This window comes from Anopheles stephensi, chromosome 2 (assembly GCF_013141755.1).
Source record: "Anopheles stephensi strain Indian chromosome 2, UCI_ANSTEP_V1.0, whole genome shotgun sequence".
NCBI lineage: Eukaryota > Metazoa > Arthropoda > Insecta > Diptera > Culicidae > Anopheles > Anopheles stephensi.
Genome location: NC_050202.1, coordinates 25,102,299 through 25,120,205, shown reverse-complemented (window position 1 = coordinate 25,120,205; position 17,907 = coordinate 25,102,299). Strand labels below are relative to the sequence as shown.

The 17,907-nt window shown below is 40.3% G+C and overlaps 1 protein-coding gene across 7 annotated transcripts in view; it reads left to right on the top strand.

Moving 5' to 3' along the window:
• The window catches only part of LOC118505890 (sarcolemmal membrane-associated protein-like), a 31,596-nt gene that overhangs the window by 4,398 nt on the left and 9,291 nt on the right, over positions 1–17,907 (top strand). Inside the window, exon 3 of one of the 7 annotated variants that reach the window (XM_036042344.1) lies at positions 3,982–4,010. The exons of 5 other annotated variants lie outside the window; for them this stretch is intronic. The gene's annotated coding sequence lies outside the window, so the exon portion shown is untranslated. Of the gene's footprint in view, positions 1–3,981; positions 4,011–16,753; positions 16,778–17,907 lie in introns of those variants that run through there. One more of the 7 variants, XM_036042345.1, reaches the window with a different exon arrangement.

Sequence of the window (17,907 nt, the reverse complement as noted above, 5' to 3'; positions counted from 1 at the left end):
GTGGCAATTTGTCTTTTACTTCAGACACGCTCCTTTTTTGTTTGGTTTGCTTCGTCTGCATGCATATGCTTGCCCAGAATGACAGTCTACCGATGATGTTGTGGCCGTTGAATGGTGCAGTTTGTTGTGGTTGTTTAGGGTTGTGCAGGCATCTTATCTCGGACGATCAACGAGTGGCGGTCTAAGGGATTGGGAACTGGTCATTGACTTGCGCAGTCTTTGCTTGCCTGCTTTATTTACGTTTTTTTTCTTATCTTGTGGATTAAAGCAAATTGTTTGCCTTTTGGATGATGTTTGAACAGTGTTATGACTATGTGTGACTGGCGTTTTGATATTTAAACATGTTTTTATCTACCATATTTTGGAACTATTGTTTATTATGCGTAATTTGATTTTATTATGTTTTTAAAACAAAATCGTTTGTGATACCTTTGTGACAATTTTTTTTAATTATGATGTTTTATCTTCCACTCGTAAATGCTATAAAATGGAACCGTCTGTTAAAAATAACAACATTTCAATCTTTTATCGAATTCGGCTGTTTGTTAATCGATTTTTACCATGATTTTACGTACAACTGGAACTGGTTGAAAATTAATAAAATATACCAGAAAATGTGGTTGACTGATGGGTTGGGGCGGTCCAGTGTCCGAGACGATAACGGCGCCGGTCTTCACACGGCAGGACCGGAGTTTCAATTCCCACCCAGACCGCCTTCCCGTATGTAGGACTGACTACTTTACTACGTGTAAAATTAAGTCACAGAAATCAAAAAATGGCAGGCCGAGACCCCTCGAGGTTGTAGTGCCAAAGAAGAAGAAGAAGATGGGTTGGTACGTTGGTATTTTGTTTGAACGGTCTTCAAATCTTTGCAACTGCTGTCTGTGATTCCAGATTCTGATTTTCTCTTTTTTTATCTTCAACTTTGCCGGAATAGCCTCTTCTTTAATGACCTGTTCTGCAATTCAAGTATTTTAATGGCAGACGCTTATCTGCGATTTAAATTACACAAAGCCGAATAATCAAGCCTAGTGTATGAAGGGCATTGATTGGTCAAGATTTAAATCCATAACAAGCATGTTGTTGGTGCATACTATCGCCTTGTGTGTTTGGGGAGTTCCATAACATTTAGATTTGATGTTAGAATTTCAACGGTGTAGAGTGGACCGAGTGGAATTCGATACTTCGTTGCACCGTTAAAAGGCTAAAGCTGATAGCTACTCGGCTATCAAAAATCCCTTTCTAGAATTTAGAATTTCCAACTTAAATCAGTTAACATTTTCCTTTTTTTTAATTAAGCTTCAGTATTTTTTCCAATATTTTGAAACATTGCACAACTTGTGCAATTTTAATTTCATAAAAGATGAATATGAAAATGTTAAAATTTAAATTTTCTAACGTAAAATATACCTTCCTTACATCTTACCAGTTGGAATGTCTGCGATAATCAATATTCTACTTTCCTGCCTTGTACTCTGAACCAGGTACCATCGATAATCGTTGTCGAAGATTAAAAATTTTCCACTCGTCCATTTTTCCGATCCATTACACCGGTTCGGCAACGTTTCTCATTTTGCAAAACAGGGGTTTTTGTGTGTGCGTGTGTATCGCCTCGCAATTATGCGTTAAAATAGCACAACCTCTATAAACAATCCTGTGCCACACGTGTACGGCGGTGGTGATCGGTGGCAAACGGTCGAGAAGTTTAGTTAGTCTATAAGGGGCGTAAAACCACAGGGGCGGTTTTCCACCATTCTTAACCTTGGTCGCCCGCTTTTCCCAAATATCCCTAAATCACCAACGAACAGGTTCCGCGGTTGTTTTTGCTTGAGTCAAAAATTTTGTGCAAGGCCGTTCGCTGATTCGCGCGTCTCGTTGCGTTTTTTTTGGGGTTGTTGGTTTGCCTGTTTTTGCCCGTTGAGAGGAGTTCAAGTGCCGTAGACTAATTTTGATCTCTAAAACGAGCATTACATGTGATGAGAAGCTGGTATTTCAGCCGTACACTGCTCTCATCCACTCTATCCCAGTGTTGGGGATCGTTTATGTAATAGGGGATGATTACGCCGAGAGTGGTGTGGGAATCATCGTGAAGCTGGGGTTTTTTTTTATTACAATAAGAAATAGAGCTAGCTTATCGACTGTACTATTGTGCAACATATGATGGTTTAATTTAGTTATTTTGCAAAGTTGCTCCAATTTTATGCCAATCATTTTGATGTATATCTAAAATTCCAAAGTTTTTTTTTTGACAGATGTCAAAAGTCGGGGAACATTTGTCAGGCTAAGAATTTAATCAAATTAGACAAATCTCTTTAGTGTTTTCTATAAGAAATCTCTTAAAAATAAACTAAAGTAGAATAAATGAATAGCTAAAATATGTACCCTCTCCTGCATACAATATGTCAGTTACGATACTAAAATTTTTGACATCTGTCAAAATTAAAATGAAATAAGGAATATTTTTTTAATTTAATTTTTTAATTTAATCTCGTCTCGTTTGATGATAAATTGTTGGTCAATCAAATTATATGGTTGTTTATTTATTAAAAAGAAAAGTCATCTCTTCATTATATCCGCCCCCCTTTTCTACATAATTTCCTCTTGAATAAAAAAAAAATTCCTTCATGTGTGAAAAATAAATTTCCTTTCCCCTGATCAAGCGCCGTAATAGATGCAACACCTCCCATTATCAATGTGCGGTGATTGCTTTTTTGATGGATTGTAGATTAAACGTCACCTTAAAACGTGTCAAATTTAAAACTACAGCACGCTAAATGATAAGCTGTAGCATTAGTAGGATGGAATGCCATTGTCATCGTGATCAAACCAGATCGACTGATTTCCTTCGAAACCATATTTTCGTGTTACGAGTCGAAAGTGTGGAGAAGAAAATTTTGGAGAAACATTCCACCACACACAATCGCCTCTCTCGTCGGCGGATGTGTGCAATTTTGTGCGCTTTCATTCCGAAGTTTTCCACCGGCGGCTTTTCTTTTTGCCCCGCTTCTTGTGTCACCCCACCATCGCGCATTCCATTGCCCTTTTTCCGGGCGGTCGTTGTGTGTTTTGGAATTTGATGTCTGTTGATTTCTTAAACGGTGCGTTTTTTTTATTGTGCATTTGTTGTCCCGTTTTGGTGTCGGTTTTGCCAATGTTTAAGGGTTTTGTGTTTTTGTTTAAGTGTGTATCTAATTTATTTGTGCTCTTTTGACGATTTATTATGTTTATCTTTTACTTTTACATTTTTGCGACGACACGCTTGCCAGAGAAATGTGACTTTTGCGTGTGTGATATCGGCGGTCAGGTCCACTGTGATATCGGAGGGAACGCGTCAATGGTGTGGGATACTTGTGGTGCCGTGTCTATGGAGCCATTTTTGCATGACTACAAGTTTAATTCGTCTAATCGTTGGCGTGATGGTAAAACGAAACCTAACGAGTTCCTTCCGAGGTAGGGGACAAGGTCGTGACCGCTAGAAAGAACTTGTTTCCATCCGTTATGGCTATGTTTTAAATCAAATTAAGTACGGAAGCCGACGTGCTCCGTTCGTTGTGTTTTCTTTCCTGCACATTCTCTACCCAGTTTGACCTAGAACATTAAGGTTGTCTGTCTTTGATGTTTTGGATTAGTATAGGTTGCTTTTTTCAGGCGAAAGGAATGTGGTAAAACGATTGATTGAATTATTGAACTTTGGGAAAATAAAAATTAGATTATTTGAATGTCTTCGTTTGATTGGAATCACTTGAAGATTAAAAGATCGATTTAAACAAATAGCACTAATGTCATTCTTGGGAAAGCTAAATAACTAAACGTACTGACCGATCTCTTGATCTTTATCCTTATATAACTTTATCTTTAATCGTTACAATCGGATTGGTGTGTTCTGCGAACATCACTTTTCGCTGCGCATTAAGCTACGTACATATTTATTAAATATTGCATTACCTTTTTTAAAAAATCTTATTTTTTAATTTCTAACAGAGTGCCTCACTGCTTGAGCTAGATGAACTGTGAGTACAGAAGATGTAATCAAAACAGAATTTAACAAGGGGTACTCTGATGACTCTTCTCTTTTCGCATGTTAAAACAATGCTTACAGTCACAGATTATATTAACAATTCATTAAAGTAACAGTTTAGTACTTTATTGTGTTGTTTTAGTGTCTGTAAAGGTAGACATCATATCCCGTCCGTTCTTGGAACGTGTTCTTCTTGTGTTCCTTCATAGGTAGTATAGCCAGTGATCCTCCAGCATTCTGGAGGAAATTCTTGTTTAAAATAAATTTGTATCTAATATTTCTTCCTTGTTCGACAAGGCGTTCAGGATTTCGCTAATTTGGGTACCTTCTCATTGTGGAATTCCCGGCAACGAGAAGGCAGACTCACTGGCCAAAACAGGCGTCCAACAAGGCGCCTTTTACGACCGTCCGATCTCGGCCCGAGAGTTTCTTCGCCTACCACAGCAACTTTTCCTGTCTCGCTGGCAGAGCATGCGGGAGGCAGATGATCTCGGGCGATTCCTTTTCTCGATCTCTCCGCAAGTGTCCCTGCGGCCTTGGTTCGGTGGGCTCTCTGTTGACCGGGCATTCATACGCATGATGTCTCGACTTATGTCGAATCATTTCGCGTTGAATGCTCATCTTCAGCGTATAACTCTGGCTCAGACGAAGGTGTGTGGCTGCGGTGACGGATTTCACGATGTGGATCACCTTCTGTGGTCCTGCGTGGAGTTTGAAACTGCAAGACCCTCCTTGTTAAGCGCAGTTGAGAGCATCGGCAGACGACCGGGTATAGAAATAAGGGAAGTGTTGGCGACTAGGGACCTCGCCTACATGAGGCTCATCTACCGATTCGCCAGAGACAACGGTCTCATCCTTTGATTCCGCATCCCTATTATCCTTCCAATCCACATCCGCCACTCCTTTTGTTATATGTTGTGTTGTCTTTGTGGTAAATGTTTTATGTTGTGCAATGTGTGATCTGTTGACGGAGCAATTACATTCGAGGGCAATTTTCTTACTGCCGTTAAAAGGAGGCAGGCTTGTGTGTTTTTTTTTTGTCTGTAGTAGTGTGCTCCAAGTCAGTCCAGCTTTGGAACAGCGGGGTCGCCTGGGTTGGCGTTGGGCTCGGGAGTGGTCGGCGGGTACAGCCTCGTAAACAGTGGAGTCACTCCAGCTGTTGCGAGATGGAATCCGCCGATCTTTTTTGAGTTCGATGTTGACTTGGTTGATCACGGGCTGTGTCATTGCTGGGCTGCTTGGAGAACATTGCACGCAGAAAAATTCATGTTTGTACTGTGCAAATAACTGTGCTTGTTTGTTTCAGTCCAGACCCATAATAGACAACCGGACCAAACCAACCCCCTTCGAAGCCATAGCCACAGCAATAGAACCGGACCAAAAAATCTACAACACACACACACGCACAAACAATAGAAATGGACAACAACCACTCATCTTCACTACACAACCGAGCATGCCCGGGATATGGCAAATGACTAGGAGGAAATGCCTAGTCAATTTTCTTTCATTGTTTGTTTTCGCGAATTTAATTCACAGTCACCACACGCGGTGGTGACAATACGGCATCAGTCCGTAATAATAAATAAATAAATAAAAAATAAAATAATATTTCTTCTTAATAGTATATCGATCTACTATGATACGCCGGTCATTTAATGGCTTACTAGACTTATTGGTATCACGTAGTCGAATAGCCAGTGCTCACTACGGACGAACGGTCCGCATGGGAGTTAATCCTCGGTCCGGACGCTAGTCCTGCTAATAATGATAAATATTAATGTAATAAATTCTTGTTTATCATCAGAGACTGTTAATTTTTTTTTATGAAGAGTTCAGCTTTATTCTTTCTTTTGAACGCTTAAGTGGAAGCCCTTGAAGTTTGTTCTGGTCGATTTGCTCCAGTACACTCTCATGATTATTATGTTCAACCCGTCAATTGGACCGGGAACAAAAGTGGCAAGAGGTCACCGTGAATCGAATGAAGCGACGACTCACATACATGCAATTGAGCTAATTGACCTCGGGAATTAAAATGTCCAGCGCATGGGCAACTCCTTCGGCGCAAACTGTCTTCTTCTTCTGACTAAAAGGTTTGAAACGATGACTAATCGTGTGTTAATCATCTCATGTAAGATATGTTTTTTAGCTTTACTTTAATGCAATGGATAGTGGGTTAAGTTGATAATAATCAATAGGTCACGTGTCGCAAAATTGAAGTTACCCGTTTACGAGAATGTCAATTTCCATCTTAACCGTTTATGATGGAACAGATTTGGTTCTCTATCCATGGGTCTTTGTAGATACATTAGTGCATTCGATACACGATCTCTACCACCAACTAATGCTCCTATTGGACGTTTGTTTTGACCGTTTTGAAGTGCTCCACTTCAGGTTTGGTGTAATACGTGGTCGGTGTGAACATTATTAATATACAACGAACAATCCGTTACGAGCGAGTTTGTGGACAATCAACAACCAAACCTTCCTATATACCATCCTACATCTCTGCTACGTACCAAAATTCGCACAACGTTTGATGATGCAACTTCATCCGGCCCTTTTCCGTCGTGTGTGTGTGTGTTGGGATGGGATATTCGGTTAGCTTTCCGGGCACGTACTTCGAGCTCAGGGTTAGCATAAAAACACCACAACACACTACACTGGGTCACCACGCATTTCGTCCACTCAGCTGGAAGCAGAGAAGCTACGTCTGCAAAACTCATTTCATCCGTCCGGGTTTTTTTTGTCGCACCGCTTCTTAAGGAACTTTGTCAGTGTCAAGTTAATTCTCCATTTCGGTTGTGTGGACACCGGGATGTGTGCTGCTTCGGTATGGTGGGATACATATTTTATTCAATCTACTGAAGGCTCTGCAGCGTTGGGCAGCTACGATGTCCTCTCTCTATCTCGCTACAGATACAGAAAGCAAAATCTTGTTAGAGGTTTAAAATGAAAACGTATGCCTTTTGTAAGTTTGTTAATGCTGTAAGCAGATTACTCTCTACCTTTTGTTTCAACATCCACACGGCCTGGAGCAAAAATACGTTTGTTTGAACTTCATTCCGGCTGACGGGTTTTTGTAGTTTAAAATTCAATTTTCTATCGAAATTAGACTTTCGATATAGTGGTGTTATATTCCCGTAGCATGTCAATCATGTTGCTGTGTGCCACATCTCTATGCTCCCCGAAACATGGGAGGTAAATGAGAAAATTCAATTTCCCGTCATCAAGCGCACCAAACTGTGATGTCGAGTGACGTCCGGGTATTAGTGACACTTGCTCATATGCACACCATGTCAGGGTGCAGCAGTGCGGCCGTCCGAATCAACAGGTTCAATGGTTGCACTTTGCTTAAAGTTCGCCATTTACCAACCTGTCGAAAATTATACAACAAAACATCCATATTCTCATCCAAAAACCCTTTAACACGTGCTCACTTACTCTCGCCAATGTTTTCGGTGAATTTATGCGCGATGGATGCATTTTACAATGCAATCCCTAGACGGCTAAAGAAGTTCCTCATCGCTGCCCATTCCATCTCGTTGCGTCAGATGATGAAGAATTCCGACAGCTGCGTTGTGGTCCGGGTCTTCTGGGGAGGAGGCTAGAATGGTTCCGCGTCGGTGTTTTCTTTATTTAGTTTTTTGCTTGTTGTCGGAATAAATAAATTTCCTTGATTGATGTGACGAGTAGATGAAAATGTGGAAGCACCGAGGTTGGGTGAAAAGTGAAAGGAAATGGAGAAAAAAAAAGAGTTACGGCTGGCGGAATGCCATCCGGAAGTGATGAACTCTGGTCCGGTCTGGTGAGGCTTTCGGTTTTCGTCGTTTTCTGCATGCCAATTGTGTTTGTTTAGACTGCATTTCTAGCTGGCCCAGTTTTGCCTTTCCTTCGTTGTCGTAATGTATTTTGATTGCATTTGTATGCTGTCGGAATGTAATAAATGAAGTAATAAAATTCTGAAAAAAATGTTAATATACATTTTTACGATTATCTCATTCGTACCAGAAGTTCATCTAAAGACATCGCGGTGTTTTGATGGAATAATAATATTACTTTTTGAGCAAGGCACAATTGAGTGGTATTTCCACTTTTTATGTTGACTCAATGAAGACGAATTTAGTTTTCTGATAAATTGTTATATATAGTCTCTTCTTCTTCTTCTTCTTTCTTGGCCTAACGACCTCTAACGGACATGCCTGCCATTTCTGGCTTACTAGACCTATTGATTCCACATAGTTGGATAGTCAGTCCTCACTATGGGGGCACGGCCCAGAAGGGATTTGAACCCCGGTCCTATTGTGAGAAAGCCGGCGCCGCTGTCACATATACGGTCCATATTTAATCTCATATGACTAGCTATTTGATAGGACTTTAGATTAATACAACGTAAACAATTTCAATCATGGACTTTTAGAACTTACAAATAGTTTAGGAAAACTTTTTTCACGGTTGATCCATGCTCCTTATTGATGATTATTTAATTAATAGACGTTTTCTTAGCCATAAGTGAATATTTATTATATGGTATGTAGCCAATATTTGTTGGATGTCACCAAATATTAAACAAATAAAAAAGCGTAAGATTTTTTAAAAAATATTACTGCATTAATAGAAAAGACATAAAACAACTCGCTGATAAACCATCGGTCATAGTCACTCATTCGAACGCGGTATATACACAGGGAATGTAATTAAAATTTGTTGTTAAATGATAGGGAATAATGTTTGGTATTCCGATTGTGTTTGTTGATTTTGATCAGTCAGATCTTTTTTCCTTCCAACTCTGTCTGGTGACTAAGGCTCAATCAAGATTAATCGTTGGATCGTACTATTGAAAGAATATTCTGAGAAACACCGATCAAAGTGATCAAGCCTTTACGATTTGAATCTACTATACTTGGAACACTTGATGTCACTCTTATCACGTGACGTGATTAGTCACGTTTACAGCCTTGAACCTTGAACAGTAATTAAAATCCACCCTTGAAAGCTCAACTAAAGAGTTTTCTCAATTTTCGGTTGAATTCTCAACTCACAGACACACTGGTTCTATACTTCTGATGTTTATATCGTGTATCCAAACCTATGAAACAAGGCACTTCGTTTGTGTTCTTCTGTTTTCCTTTTCTTTTTCTTGGCTTAGCGACCTCTTCGGTCACAACTGCTATTTCTGGCTTACTGGACTTGATACGTAGTTTGGAATTGTCAGCCCTCACTACGGAGGGACGGTCTTGATGGAATTTGATCCCCGGTCCTGATGTATGAAGTACGAGGCTAATAGTGATGGCAATTACTTCGTTGATATTTTCCTTAGAAGCTCGCCAATACATCCTACACAATTTAAGTAAATAGTTATTTATTTGTTAAAGTAAAGAGCTCCATAAAGTGTCTGATGCTTCTTAAGAATATTTTATGATGCACATAAACTGTCAAAGTGCTTTCTCATGTTTCTTCCGTCTGAATAAACCTAGCGTGTTGTTGCTTGCTTTGTAGCTCGGAAAAGGGTAGAGATTTTGCTAATTTCCGGGATTGCAAAATCAACCCCACGCTGCAGAAGCTAGCTATCTAATTAAACGTACGATAATCTACTGAAACCGGTGCAGTAAAACTGTGCCAGGTGTTGAATTTAACAGCTTGCAGCTAATTGATACCCGGTTTTATTTTGTACCGGTTCTATCTCTCTAAATTAACATACACAGCAGTCGGGCCCGCAACTTCTGGAGTTTGTGTATCCGTGGTGTGGCCCACTGCCAATGTCAAGATGATGCTGAGTTTTGCTCACTCGTTTTGCTCAGCCGTGGCCAAAGTCGTGTGTCATTTGCAATTAATATATAAGCGAATAAAATGGCACGCTGAAGGCGAAAAAGAAACCTTGAAGGGGTTGGAACTGGTTCGGGATGCTAATAAACGTCAGTTTAGCGGTAGCAATCATAACGAAGGTGTGGTTATGAGCGTAAATTAGGTGCAAAATGTTTACGACCGCATGACACAACGCTCTGCCGTTAGCGTAACGACTCCCAGTAACTGCGAAGAAACACAAAGAGAATATTTTTGCGCAGCTTCTTCTGCTCGTTCAGTAAGCTCAGTTTACTTTCACCGGAAATAAATCTAAAATTCGCTTGTTTCGCGGAAGGCGCCGATTGGAAGCCACGAACAAATTAGCGGACGAATCTTTCCGCTAATGGATCGTTTAATTGGGTTCGTGATCGAGAGTGTAGAAGGTGAGGAGGCATTGGATGCTGTGAGGAGAAGGTGAACAATTACTATTCCGAAACATTATCATTATCAAACGGTATGCGCAGCGCTTGAACAGCTTTGGATGCGTTTTCCATCTCGCAAAAAGAAGCCAGCACTGCTGCTGCTGGCTTATTCGATGTGCATAATTTCAACAAAGTTTGGCTCCAAACAACACCATCCCAAAAGTGGCCGCCGCCTCGACCACGGTTTATCTCTCTTGTTTGTGCGTGTGATTTATGGTTTTTGGCCCGTCGTTATGGGTGAGGTAATGGAGAGCTCTCTTGAATGCAGGAGAGGTGGAAAGATGGGTGATTAATTTGAAACTGAAAACACCTGTTATTAGTGGCGGAATGATTGCTTATTGTAAAACACATTATACCATAAAGCCATAACTTACCGAAACATTGCAAATCAGCAAACGGCATCGAACACAACGCGAGCAATCCTTTCCTGAACAGATGATGTTAAAGTTTGGGTTGTTGTTTATGCTTTTTTTGTGCGTACAATTCAATTAATGTCACGTTTTGTTTTTTGATCTATTATGGTATCGTTATAGCCCGTTTGCGCTGGGTTTGGTTTGTAATGATTTGCTCTGGAATGCTTTTATTTTTTGATCTGCTTGTTGCTCAGCCTGAATGATCTGAATGGTTCCATTTATTTTTAATTTTCCATCGCCTATTTTGTATAAAGCCATCACTTATTTGTAGCTTTTGCGCAGTGCCGATATCATAACCGATGAGGTTCAACCAAGTTGCGATTGTTGCTAGTTGAAAACTAAGCACTTATTTGTGATTATGTGAACCTAGTGATTAATTTTCAATGCGAATGGCATTTCATTCGGGCGCTTTTTACATAAATGAACGTTATTTTGTACAGTGTTAGTCATAAGTATAAGGCCATTTGCTCGTAAAATGTTTAGTGGGTTCTGATGAGTCTTAATAACTATTTAAATTGATCTTTCTTCTTCTCTGCCAAAAAAAGGAGAACAAAATAGTACAAAAGTGTACTGATATCGGCAATCTAATGGCTTACCAGACTTCTTAATACCTCTTGTTTGGATGTTCAATCTTCACTTTCGGGGGAACGGTCCGGATGAGATCCGATCTGATACACTACTGATCCAAAACAATATTAATGACTGCCCGTAGTTATAAGGCCTGGCTGGTTTTTAAATTGAAAGAAAAAACAATATGTCGGAGGACAATTGATTCAAAATTTAATTAATATTTTAACTAGTAAATTGTGGAATTGATCATTATAATCCTCCTACTTAAAGAGGTATAGGTTTTATTCATTGACATTTCGTTGATTTCAGTTTTGTCTTGCAGCAATTGGGACCGCTATCACTAAACCAGTGATTCATAAAATATTAAGCGTCAAAGCAATGTTTTGTGTAGCCTCTTCCTCTTCTTCGGTGGCACTACAACCTCGAGAAGTCTCGGCCTGCCATTTCTGGTCTTCTGTGACTTGATTTTCCCGTAGAAAAGTAGTCAGCCCTGCGTACGGGAAGCTCTACTTTTATTATTTACGAATATTAAAAATGCATTTATTTATTATATTTTAGGATCAACATTAAAAATAAAGAGAGGATTTTTTTTAGTGATCATTTAAATTTTATAAAAACAACAATCAAAAAAGTATTTTTTCATCGCAATGTTTTTATATAAATTTTGATATTAGTTAAAAAACAGAAATTCGAAATTGAAAAAATTTTAATTTTTTTGGTACGTTAACAAATTTTAATTTTTTTTTTTGTTAAAATTTTTCAACGCTGGATAAAAAGGCACTCATTTTTTTTTGATCATCACTGTTGTTTACTTGAATTTTTAATGTTACGATTCGATTCCATTTTTCGACCAGCACTGTATGTTGGCGCAGAATTTAATTATTTATTGGTTCAGTTTTATTTCTTTAATTAATAAAACTATTTTATTTATTTGTTTATTATTATTGTAGAGCTTATAATAATGCCTACGCAACAGACGTATACTCAGCAATCCTTTGATGACTATACGTCGTATCAACTCGCACAAGCACCGTCCAACTGATTACAGATGCTGCCGCCACGAGTGTGGTGCACTTGACTGACGGTTTCAAGCGCCACCATCAGCTTTCTTGAGAAGCACGGTCGTAAGATCGTTCAAGAGCAAGGCAACGCGCAATCCGCACAAGAGCTAGGCATCTTCACATCGCTGTATATTCTTATCGGGCGTACGTATTGTAAAATGATGATTCCGGTAGCGATGAACACACACTCCGCTACTACTGCATTCACCCAGTTCGCACGTGCTCTTTCGCGTGCAGAAAATGGTAAATTAATGCTGCATGATGATAAAAAAATCTTCCTTTTTTATGGCCTCCCTCTCTGCCGAGATGTGGTTGTCTTATCAGCGCGTATGGAGATATAAAGCGTGTGTCTTATGGAAAAGTAAAGGTTTTCTTCGATGGAAAATCATTCAAATGTGTAAATTCAAAACTGCACTCGTGTTGAATTTAAGCAAAGGAACAAAAGCAAACAAATACGTACAATGCAGGAGAAAAAGCGTGTAGTAAAATGAGTGGAAAAAATAAATAACAACACGTTTCGTATACCCCAGAATGTGTAGTGTAAAGCATGTACAGGCCAGGCCGGCTGAGTGCACACACAAGCACACATGCACACATGTACATTGGGCAACAGGAAGGCAAATCGGATTCTAAATTTATCGCACAGCAACGGTTTGGCCGCCACCACTTCTACTACGGTCCTAGACACCAGCGCTTTCTGTTGGCGTCAGCGCCAGGTTCGCTTTTCCCCCGCTTCCGTTCCACACACACACACCCCGGCACAGCTGCCCTTCCGACGTACGCTTGTGTGTGAAGCGATGGATGGATGAAGGACCACCGTTCGACCATGCCTAAAATTATCCTCCTCCATTACTGAATTTTCACACACCCAACATGAGAAAAAAGAAACCAAGCAAACACCCAAAACCCGCAGCCGCAAGACGTGTTGCATTAAGGGTTGTTTTCAGTAGGTTTTTTTTTTTTGTTATTTCTACAAACGATAGTGGTTGATTTTGTGCCGACAGGAAGTAAAGGCTTTCTCTTCCGGGTGATTTTTTTTAACATTTTGTAAATTGTAAAGAGTTGAAAATGATTACAACTACAACTGTTGATTGTGAAGATATATCATCATAAATCAATTCTAATTAAGATGATGACAAATTAAGAAACTTTTCATTTCAATCTGCAAATAAGATTCTTCTTCCTCTAAGTAATTATTGCCCACAATAGTAAATTCTTAATCAACTACTTGTAGATCGAGATACAGCGCCCCGAGCTGGTATAATTGCTTCCAAACGAACGATGATGTCATTGCTGAGTGGAAAGTTTGTTGTTTTCCTGTTTTCCAATTTTCTCTCGATGAAAACATAGCCGGGAAATTGATACGTTCGAACGTGAACTCCACAATTCACTCTGTGCGTGTGTGTCGGGTGTGTCTAATGAAATGGGATCTAGCTTCATAGCTTCCCCATAAGGAACCAATCGAACTCTGGCAGTGTTGGTGGTGGTGGTCATCAGTAAAGGAAACACACCACCATCGAACAATGTTAATTGTGGATTAAATTAGGCCCACTACCAATGGGGCCAGGCCTTTTCCCGCCTGCCAGACGTTGCTTTATTATCTGATGGATACTTCATTATCGGGGGCCATTGACCGGGTGTAGAGTCCCGGCCGGCTCCACGATCCGCCACCGAGCGGAAAGATGCCGGTGCCGTGGCAGGTGAAAATTGGAGTGAAAGTGACCATCACCCCGGCCATCAGGTGTATGTGGTGCTTTTGTTTGGCTTCGGGTATTCCCTTGGATGACAATTTGTTTTCAAATTTCGTGCTCTGGGGAGGGGTTGGTTCATTTGTCACCTTCTCGGGGGTGGTTTTCTGGTCTCTGGTCGTCTGCTGCTTATCTTGAATGAAACGCTGGTAATGACAAATGGATGAGATATCTCGCATTGGTGAAAAAAAAACCTGAGTCGCTCAACAAAACAAACTGGACAAAGTAACGTAATTTGCTTTGGGATAAAACATAATTTACGCGGTACCCTATTGGTATGAGACATCTGTTTTCAGTCTTTTGTATTGGTGGAATATTATGGACGGAGAGTGACATCATTTTTGGATACTGATTTCTTCTGATGAATGGACATATTTCTTGGAGAATCCTAACGATTCCAAACACATTGCCTGGTTTCTTTGACTTGATTATACTCAGTAGGATAGTCAGTTGTGAACATAAATATTTTTTTCTTGGAGTTTTATTTTTCATTTATTTCAGTATTTTTTATTCATGAGGTACAGCCTGGCCGTATTGCTATTTATTTCAGTATTAAGCAGTGACATACCTTAGTGTCACCTCAAACATCACATGCAGACCCTAATGAATAACAAAAAAACGTTATCATCAGTACTACAGCTCAAAATATACAATTTAATAATGATCCCACCATGTATTGTTTATGGCTGGAAGAAACGTTTCTTTGCAAAATAACTTTTTTTTAACGTATTAATTTTAGTTTTAATTATAAGTAAATAGTTATACAATCGGACCAGTCTAACTGTATAAAATAACATAAAAAACAACACTAGAGCACTTAAAAATGTGAATTATATTAAACTTTTCCGTTGCTTATAACGATCAAACGAGTTAATAATTAAACACTGGTAATTAGAAACCTAACTAGAATTCGTTTTGTTCAGTTATATTTTAAATTGATTTTCGTAGATTTTATGTCCTCAATTCTATCAAATCCATTGAATGTTATGTGATGAATATGCCATAATAAATATTGGAAGTGCATTCATTTCATCCCAGCAGCTCAGAGTAGACAATTTTATACTGATCCCACCAAACTGTTTTCTCTCTTGACCATTTTTTTAATTCAATAGGAATGGCCTTTCCGTATTGCTTCTCTAAGCCATTTCTAGATAAGATTTGTTTTAAACTAAATTTTATTTTATTTGTTCCACAAACCTGTTACAAAATGCATCTAAAATTCCGATATAAATTTATGAGTTCCGCTCCTTTAAAGAGTTCTAATTATTTCCCAACAGCTCAGAAGAGGCAATTCAATACTGGTCCCTTCTTGTTTTTAAATCTCTTCTTGAACTGATCACTGAAGCACACTTAATGTCTCCGTAGCTGAAAAACCATACGGTTTATGCTAGAAGAAGAACGTTACACGATTTCAAGCTGGATGAAATGCCCGATTACGTGACGATGTAAAACGAACAAGATTAAATACTTTGCAGTTAGTGTTTTTTTTTCCTTCCATTTCGTGCGCTAATGATGGTGCTTTATTAATTTAAACATCATTTACTAATGCGAATCAACCGTTAACCCTCGGCAACCTGTTTCGACATAGCGGTGTGCCACGGGGTGACGCCATGTCTGTCGATTTCTTTCGTCAATAAATACGAAATCAGCAACCTAGCAGCGCAACCACTCTCGGCATGAATCAATGCTCAGCTGTGTTCTGGTATTTGCCGGATTCATTAGTGCGTAGTTCAAGCGAGTGTGTGTGTATGTGAGCTCGCGTTTTTTTTTCGCTCGAGACAAGCTGATCATCATGTAGTTGCTTCCCAGACGCGCTACGACTCGCCCGATCGTAGGAGAATGTAATGATCGTTAGTAAATCAAGTCGTTTTAATGTGCGTGTGCTCTGGGTTGCCTGCTTCCTTCCCGTGCTTTCCGGTCCGGCGAGAACGCCGGAATGACTAACTTTATTTAGAAAACCGTTTAAATGGATTTAGCAGAGCATCATCATTCAGTACTGCCGTCGAAGAAGAAGTAGAGCTGCGATCCTCTGACGATGTACCCACTTTAGGTTTTGGTGGTTGATTACGCGTGTAGCGTGGGGAATCAGAATCCATTTCGTTTCGGAGTTTTGATCCACACTCGCCGCTTCTAGTACGTTGGCGTCCACACTTTCTTGCCCAGAGGCTTAGCGTACTTTGTTTGGAGCCGGAATGGATAATCAACTACCCAGAACGTAGAACAAGGCCCCACAGCTGTACTTCCTGCTCTCCAATGCGTTACAAGACGCAGGGGCGAGGGTCCGCGCTCTGGTTTGTGTCGCACTCGAATGGATTCGATCGTGCTCAAGAAAACTGGAGGAGGAACAGGCAGCGCACTGACGACGGAGTATGAATCACAATGTGCAACCGTGTTGCAGTTGCGCTGCAGCCTTGTTGTGTACAGCTCGCGAGAAGGTTTTTTTTTTCGCTTTACTACAGCCGAGTCTTCGAGATGATGTTTGTGGAGCTCTTGTATAGCGCAATTGGGTGTAATTGGCCGCGAGCCGTCGTCACAAGTTGCTCTGTGTGTGTGTGTGTGTGTGGTTGCAATCGTTCAATTTGCATAAATTGATCTAAACATTCTTGTTTTCTCCAACCTTTACCGTAGCTGATCGTGGCAGAAAAACGGAGCGCCCTCCCACTTATGGATGTAATTATTATTTGCGTTCGATGTGGCTGTGGTAAGCATGAATTCGTTTTGAAATTTATTTCCTCAACCCACATACACCCGTGCAAACGGATTCGTGGCCAAGTTTTTGTCAGTACGAAAATTAAATTGAGCTAAGATCAGCAAAATTGTGTAGCAATGCACTCGCTGTGCGCGCGATACTTGATGAGGTCGACATATTGTGCTTCAAGCCAATTCAGTTGCATTCACTCCCAATTGCTGTAGTTTGGCTGCGTTCTCATGTACATCGAAAGCATGAGTGAGGGCACCAGACACACCAAACCGGCCGGGTATTGACGGCGCTGTAGCGAGCGGATCACACGCGTGCACAAGCTGATGGGAAGTTGGGTTGGTTTCGTGTTCCACCGCGTTGGAATGCGCGCCGTGTTAAGTTTTGCTGTTACGATTGCTGTAACACAAAACTCACCGATTCGCGGCGTGCAACTGATGACTGCTGTTGCGTTTGTGTGCGGGCTGTGTTCTGTCAGACGTTGCATTTTCAGCTCATCTCCATATAATTAAACGCGCAAGTGGCAGAACGTACGCGATAATAGAGAAGGCAGCAGGCAGGCTTAGATGCGCCTTTTGTGTGCGGCCGGGTCTTAGACGCGTACAGATGCACATCTCGTATCTTCCGTCATTGTGTGTAGTTATTATCGTTTTCTGGACGGTTGAGTCACGACCGCCCGAACGTTCAGCGTAGACGCAATCCAAGGTGATGTGTCTCCTGCTCGTGCTCCTGCTAATAGTGTTTGCAATGAATAAGTGCTGCAGAAGTCTAAGATGATAGTCGTTGTTAGCTAGCAAATAAATTGTATGAGGGGAGTTAGCACATCGTAAAGATTGGTTAAGACGTGAGAATCTGGCAAATTGATGTTAGCATAGGAAGGAATTGGATATAGGTTTCTGGAGGTTTCAGAATATTATTTAAGATTTACGGAATTAAATTAATGGTTATTATCCAAAATCTAATAATACAGAACATCAGACAAATCATAAGACATAGTCCTCGATGCCACTCACAGTATAGTGTCGTCGTCTGCCAATCCAATATCCCGGCCGTTCTGGCGGATAGTATAAAGGTCTACAGCACCTCCTCTGTCCATGTGGATGGCCTAAAAGGAATTTACGGGCTGTAGATTT